We start from the raw sequence: 7,288 nt of genomic DNA on the forward strand, positions 1-7,288 counted from the left end.
ATATGAGAGAGAAATTTTGTAATCACTGATCATTGTTTAGGTACATTAAACCACGTTAAGCTTTTTCCTCGCCATATTAATAATATTAATACGGCCACTGATGAAGAAAATATTAACGTGAGATAGCTTCTATAATCGTTGGATTTCGATTTAGTTTTTTTGACAGGCTTAAGTGTTCATGACAAGATATAACCATGATAAATCTGGTGATGATCATCGTTGTTTAGATACATTAAACCAAGTTAAGCTTTTTCAAGTTTAGCATTTAATGTCCCTGTCGTAACTGTTGGTCATTTCCTTCGCAAGCTCCTGATAAATGATGGCGTTTCTTAGATTTTTGCTATCTAAAATAGCTGTTATATTTTTCTGGTAAATTAAATTAAAGTATCTCGTCTCCTCGTTTGTCCACTTACATCTGTTTTTGTTTTGCAAACAGAGCGGAAATACTGGGCGGAAATGAACTGAAACTTCTTCTTCTTCGTTTTATTGCGGGTTGCAACCATAAAATGACCTAAAACTTAATCGCAATTCATTATTTATTCGGCAAATAACGTTTCCATCAGCGTTTATCGCATAAGCCGTATATCGATCAAGAGAAAATCCGATGAGACCGAACGTATTTCATTTGAGTCGATATTCATGAAATTCAGTCGGATTTTACTGTTTCCATAAGGCATTTTTCATTCGATATCACTTAATTCGGATAAAAACGGGTCGATGGAAACATAGCTAGTGACTCAAATCTGTTCGGTGTGTCCCGTGCCGTCGTCCGTCTGGGGGGCTGTCGGCGTTCATTTTGGCCGACCTGACATGTTTGGTCGGCGGCAGGGAAGTCGGGACTCACCCGGAAATGACGAGCGGAATGAGGTGACTACAGTCTCTCAAAATCTGATGAAAATCTTTTAAACTGACCTTTGTTGAGCTGAAATGAAGACAGATTCAGCAACTGCATGGCCTATTTCTCGCTTAAAATGTTTTCAGAAACACGTTTCAGTAAACTATTTTAGTACAATATGAGATCGTATTCTGAACGGCCGCCATGACAGTCTGGCTTTCAATTTCCGGAGAAAACAAACCCATGTGACGCGTTCGTCCAATCAGCTGCCGGTTTTCATTTCTTGGGCAACATTACAGATTAGCGCCGCCTGCTGTTATAGAGATGTATTACGTCTCGTCTCCTCTCGTCTTTTTGGTCTGTTCTGTGGCAGTTTTTTGGACCTCGGGGACGCAACTGATCATATCGACGGGGTTTTCTGTCAACGGTCGGCCGTCGGCTATATGTGTCCCGGCCCTTTGACTGGCCGCAATAAAAGGCCACTCTAACATGTGCAGTTTAACTCTACTGGGGGGAGTCCGTGGGGGTCCAAGAAACAGTCAGTATCTGGTGTGACCACCATTTGCCTCACACAGTGCAACACATCTCCTTCACATAGAGTTGATCAGGTTGTTGATTATGGCCTGTGGAATGTTGGTCCACTCCTCTTCGATGGCTGTGTGATGTTGCTGGATATTGGCAGGACCTGGAACACGCTGTCGTATACGCCGATCCAGAGCATCCCAAACATGTTCAATGGGTTACATGTCTGGTGAGTATGCTGGCCCATGCAAGAACTGGGATGTTATAATCTTCCAGGAATTGTGTACAGATCCTTGCAACATGAGGCCGTGCATTATCATACTGCAACGAGAGGTGATGGTCTTGGACGAATGGCACAACAATGGGCCTCAGGATCTCGTCACGGTATCTTTGTGCATTCAAAATGCCATCAATAAAATGCACCTGTGTTCGTTGTTCATAACATACGCCTGCCCATACCATAACTCCACCGCTACCATGGGCCACTCGAGCCACAACGTTGACATCAGCAAACCCGCTGACCCACACAACGCCATACACACTGTAAACCCGAACGTTCAAAGTAATTAAATAGATTAAGTAGTGTATACTCAAAGTTTTAGAACAAGTTCTACTAACTTAATTTTGTCAAGTTGGTGTAACATGTTCTTCCTTTTTGAGTATTGTTAACTAATATTTTTGATTAAATGGAACTATTTTGTGTATAAGTAAGCATAACTTAAAAACATAACTTAAGTACAATGTAATAGAATTGAGTAATAACATACTAAGAATGATAAAGTCCTGTTATTTCTATTGTTTAAAATAGGGATGATTTAAAAATAAACTGAATTTATATAGCACATGTTAAAATACAATAAAATCTCAAAGTGCTTTACCAAATAAGTAAAATCGATCATAATAAATAAATTGCAATAGCAAATGGTCTGAAATGCATTAGACATTAGTGGAGGACAAAATGTATTTATTTTATTTATTTTTGCTTCATCAGTTTAATGTAGCCTATATATTCTTTTTATTTTTATTTAAGCAGCTGCAGGGATAATTTTGTATGGCGAGTTAATCTCTGATTCAACCTGCGAAGCAGAAGGTGGCGCTAATTTGCACACTACACTGATTCCTTACCGCTCTTTGGAAAAACACAGAAGAAGAAAAGTTTGAACAACGCAGCAAGGCGGGAAGCAGCAGACAGTAGGGTTGCAGAAACTACCTACGCAGCAGCAATCAGGCTCACTGGACTTACTGTAAGTTTTGAATGTTAATATTCATTCGCTTTTACTTATTTTATACATTTTTTATGTGTTTGTCTCAGAGAGCGTAGACCTTCTCCAAGCCCCCGCCCTTCACTGGCTTATCACGGGAGTCTTGTAGGGATTGGCAACTTGTCAGATATAGGTTAGCTGCTAAAGAGCTAGCTAGCCACTTAGCGCGACCAATAACGTTACCATATACTATTTAGAAGGACTTTGACGTTACGCACTCCAGCAGCACAACTAGCGACCTAGCTACCACTAACCGACTCCCTGAAGAATTTGATGACGGATGAATCTAGTAATCACACGCTCATTCCCCGCTTAAAGGTGGTGTTAGAAAATTAGTTGTTAGTAGAAGCACTAACAGACACCTGGTATGTTAGTAGAAGCACTAACAGACACTTCATATGCGATAGTTAGTTTTTTGTTGATGGAAACTTTCAATAGTGCACAAAAGAGCATAAACGCCTCAAACTGAGTTCCTACACTGCAAGTCCGCGCTCTCTGTGTAGCTTCTGGAGGACGCGCAATTTTAAATTCTGTGTGAGCAGACTGTCTGAGACACGGAGATTGCTGTTAACAGAACGAGTCAACTGCCCGTGCCTGCCTGCTTGTGTTGCCTCGGTTTTAAAACAAACGACCCTGCTGGAGGCAAGCTGCTTTTCATGACAAAGATGAATAAAGTAAAAACCCTTAATAGTAAAGCTTTGGTTTGTAGAAATGGTATTATTGTTGATTAACCATGCACTAAGGTTCAAGTGTGGCTGCTTTTCTTTACAGTAATGTTAATTTTGCTTGATGGCTTTAGTAACTTGACACTTATGGGGATTAAATGAAAAGATCATTAACAGGGAACATTTATAAATGGAAGTATTTATAATTTGACACTCTTTGAATGCTTTTAATTGTTCAGTTTCAGATCAGTTTATGCCTTTGCATCTTGCTGTTTCAGTTTCAAGAAGTTAAGGAAGATAACTGGAGATGTGATAACGATACCAGGTAATCCAATGAATGTGAATTATTCTATCACCCCCCACCTCCCCGCCCACTAAATACCAATAACTTGAATTGTTTTTGTTTTTTCTCAGATAAGGTTTTAGTGTGGTAACCCCAAATCATACGCACTCCCACATACACACATCATTGTTTTTTCTACTTGCCTGTTTGATCAAAATAAAGTGTTTTGCTGTATTTAAGTCAACAATTAATGAATGTGTTCTGTTCACGAATACTACTAATCATATGTTACTTAACTTTGTATTTGCTTGCAAAAATTGTTGAAGAAGACTGAGAAGAAACTGCCCCTCATTAGAAAGATGATGGAGACCACATTTCCCCTACGCCGACAGACCATAGTGATGTCCTGCCCACCAGTGAACGACCTCATGGACCTCTGGCCTGCTCTCAAAATAGAGTCTGAGGTAATATGGATCAGCTCTCTCTTTTAAAGTGAAAATTGTGATTCTTACTCATTTGGCTGATATTTTTGCTTTATTAATGTGTGCAAGATTCTTCAAATTGAACTGTTTTTTTAAATAAGTGTTGTTGTTGTATTCTCCTCTGGCTGTTATTTCTATGTAGTTGTATGCAGAGTTCCAGCGGATTACAAATCAGAACCTGCCCAACACGTGCTATGCTGAGCTTGACCGCTATCTTCCTCGACTGATGACCTTATTCAGACGGAAGGCATCAAAAACTGGGAAGACAGCAGATGCTCTGGCTGAAATTTTAAAAATCCACGATGAACAGGTAAATAGATTTTTACACATTTCATAGGTTGAACCAGTAGAACATTGAACAGGTTCAATGATTGAAATGAGCTTTTTGACTTTTGCAATTAGTCCACTTTGTTTGCCATTTGTCTGATTGCATTAAAGATGTTAACAGGTTATTTGTGGACATATTTTCTGTTTGGACTGTTTAAAATCAGCTTTATGTAAACTCTTCATATGCAATTCTGTTTTTATCTGAATAGGAAATCCATGACATACACACCAAGCGCACTACTGTTCTCCACGTCCTTCCTGTGTATCTGCGCGAGGACGTCTCTGGATGTTTAAGAACCTGCACAGTGAGTCTCCTTAAGTCACTAACAGATTCTGCTGTGTATTATCTAACCTGTAAATACTAACATTTTATTCAATGTTCAGTAAAACATTTTCTTGTAAATGTCCTTGGTTTCAGTCAGCACTTAGATTCTCTGGTATTTTGGCTGATTCATGTGTGCAGAACATGGATCTTATGTTTTTCAACTCTTACAATGAGACCCAGGTCTCTTTTGTAAAAGTGGTATTGGATTTCAATGGGACTTGGTTAAGGAAAGACAAATTATGTCATCTGTTCTGTTCCATGTGTTAGTTTGTGATTAGTATCTCTTTTTCATTCATTCAGGATGAGTCTGATGAGCCAGAGCTTGATGGTGTTGCAGTGGGCCTCATTACTTTTATCCGGTGACCATGACGCAAGTCCAGTTCACTACCACCCTGTGAGAATCACTGTCGTCATTGAAAGTGATGCCGGGTCAAGCTTCCCAGACTTGGCGATGCCTTCCTGGTAATCTGTGGAGTGATCTATGCACTGCACCTCAGCTATCCCAAAGCACTGACCAACACTTTTGAATTCACTCAAAAGATTTAACTTGGTCTAGAAAGTGGTAAACTATCCCCGAGGTTGCAGACCCTCAAGAATGAATTAATGATGTAGAAATTCATCTGAAAAAAAGGCTGCAGGGTAAAGCATTATAAAAGGCTAGTTCAAAGTTATCTCCTTTTGTCTAAATAATGCCTCAAAAAGTTACTGCACTACTGCAGGTGTTCAGCCAATAGGCCCAAACTACACAATATGCCTTTGTTCTCATTAATATAATGCAAAAGTAACGCTAATGTTTTGTATGTTTTAATGTTTTTCTTAACCATTGTGGGCTGCGCAAGATGACTCACATTTCACTGTGCATTTGATATGGTTTGTAAAACATTTACATTTTAGAGTTTTAAGTGAAAATGTTCTTAAACTCTATAGAATTTTTGAAATTTCATCCAAATTGCTGCCCTGTCGCCTTACTGAGGAATTAGCAAGGAAGCCAAAAGCAGTGTTTTTTCTTTTACAGCTGTAACGAACGATAATTTAATTTTGGTATTATTGTTTTTGATTACTCCGATTATTTTCCTGACTATCTGATTAGTTGTCTGGTCAATATCAGAAATGTGTGATAAATATTTATTTCCTAGGGCCTTAAAGAAACATGCCTACCGTATTTTCCGGACTATAAGTCGCTCCGGAGTATAAGTCGCATCAGTCAAAAAATGCGTCATGAAGAGGAAAAAAACATATCTATGTCGCACCGGACTATATGTCGCATTTATTTAGAAATGTATTTCACAAAATCCAAAACTACACAATAGCAGAACAACAGGCTGAATACGGTAGGTGTCCGGTATGTTAACGTAACACATTAACAGTTATTAAACTATACAATGGCACACAGAACAACTACCAGGGCGTGGCGACGTAGCGAGCTAACTGCACCGTTGACAAGCCTCTCCCAGCAGCACGTTGTTCAAGCACCCATGTGTGACTCGTTCCTCCAGCTCTGGCCATCTTGCTTTCAGCCCGCGATTAGCCGATTAGCTTTCTTTGTTTTCTTCATTGCATAAGAGTCACCTTTTCGCCAGTCCCTCACAAGTTTCTCCCTTGTTTCAAACTTTCTTTCTGCTGCTCGATTACCGTTTTCGGCTGCATATTTTACTACCTGCAGTTTATCTCTTTTCTCTTTCTCAGTTGTCTTTAGGAGCAGCATTCTAGTTGTCACAAGCATAGAGCACCCTCTTGCGGCTGTAGATGGTAATGTGTTCAGTATGAATTAACATTTAAAAACATGTTAAATTATATATATTTTGATATACAAGTCGCACAAGTCACAGGACCAGCCAAAGTAGGAAAAAAAAGTGCGACTTATAGTCCGGAAAATACGGTGCTTATTGGGATTTATTCACAGTATCCCCCAGAGTTAGATAAGTCCATACATACGCTTCTCATCTCTGTGCGTGTCGTATCTCTGTCTGACGCACCCATGCCTAGCTTAGCACAGATCCTGGAGGTATCTGGCTCCATCTATGCTCCTAATAAGTGACAAAATAACGCCAACATTTTCCTATTTACATGTTGTGATTTGTACAACATGTGCTAAGCTAGGCTAGCAGTGGGTGCGCCAGACAGAGTTACAACACACACTGAGATGAGAAGGGTATTTATGGACTTCTCTAACTCTGGAGGATACGGTGAATAAGACAAAGTCCCATTAAGTCGGCGTGTTCGTTTAAGTGACCAGGAACACATTTGGAAGGATAGGATCAGAGAATTTTTAGTTTTTCTTCTTAAAAATCTCTCAAATTTATTTATTTATTTATTTAATATACAATTAAAGTATATAAGTATATTTTAAAATTATTTTTTATTTTAATTTATAAATGTTTTTCTATTTCATTTTAACATGTAACTGTTCAAAAGCAGACGTTCACGACTTTTAGATATATTAAGTTAGTTAAACTTAATGTAAGTGAGGCAATCGGTTGCCTAAAAATTTTTAAGTCTTGAATCACATGTTTTTAAGTAAACAAACTCAACATATTTGACTAACGTGTACTTAAAACAATGACAAAACAAACTAATAAACATTGAG

Source organism: Perca fluviatilis, chromosome 13 (assembly GCF_010015445.1).
Source record: "Perca fluviatilis chromosome 13, GENO_Pfluv_1.0, whole genome shotgun sequence".
NCBI classification, from domain to species: Eukaryota; Metazoa; Chordata; class Actinopteri; order Perciformes; family Percidae; genus Perca; species Perca fluviatilis.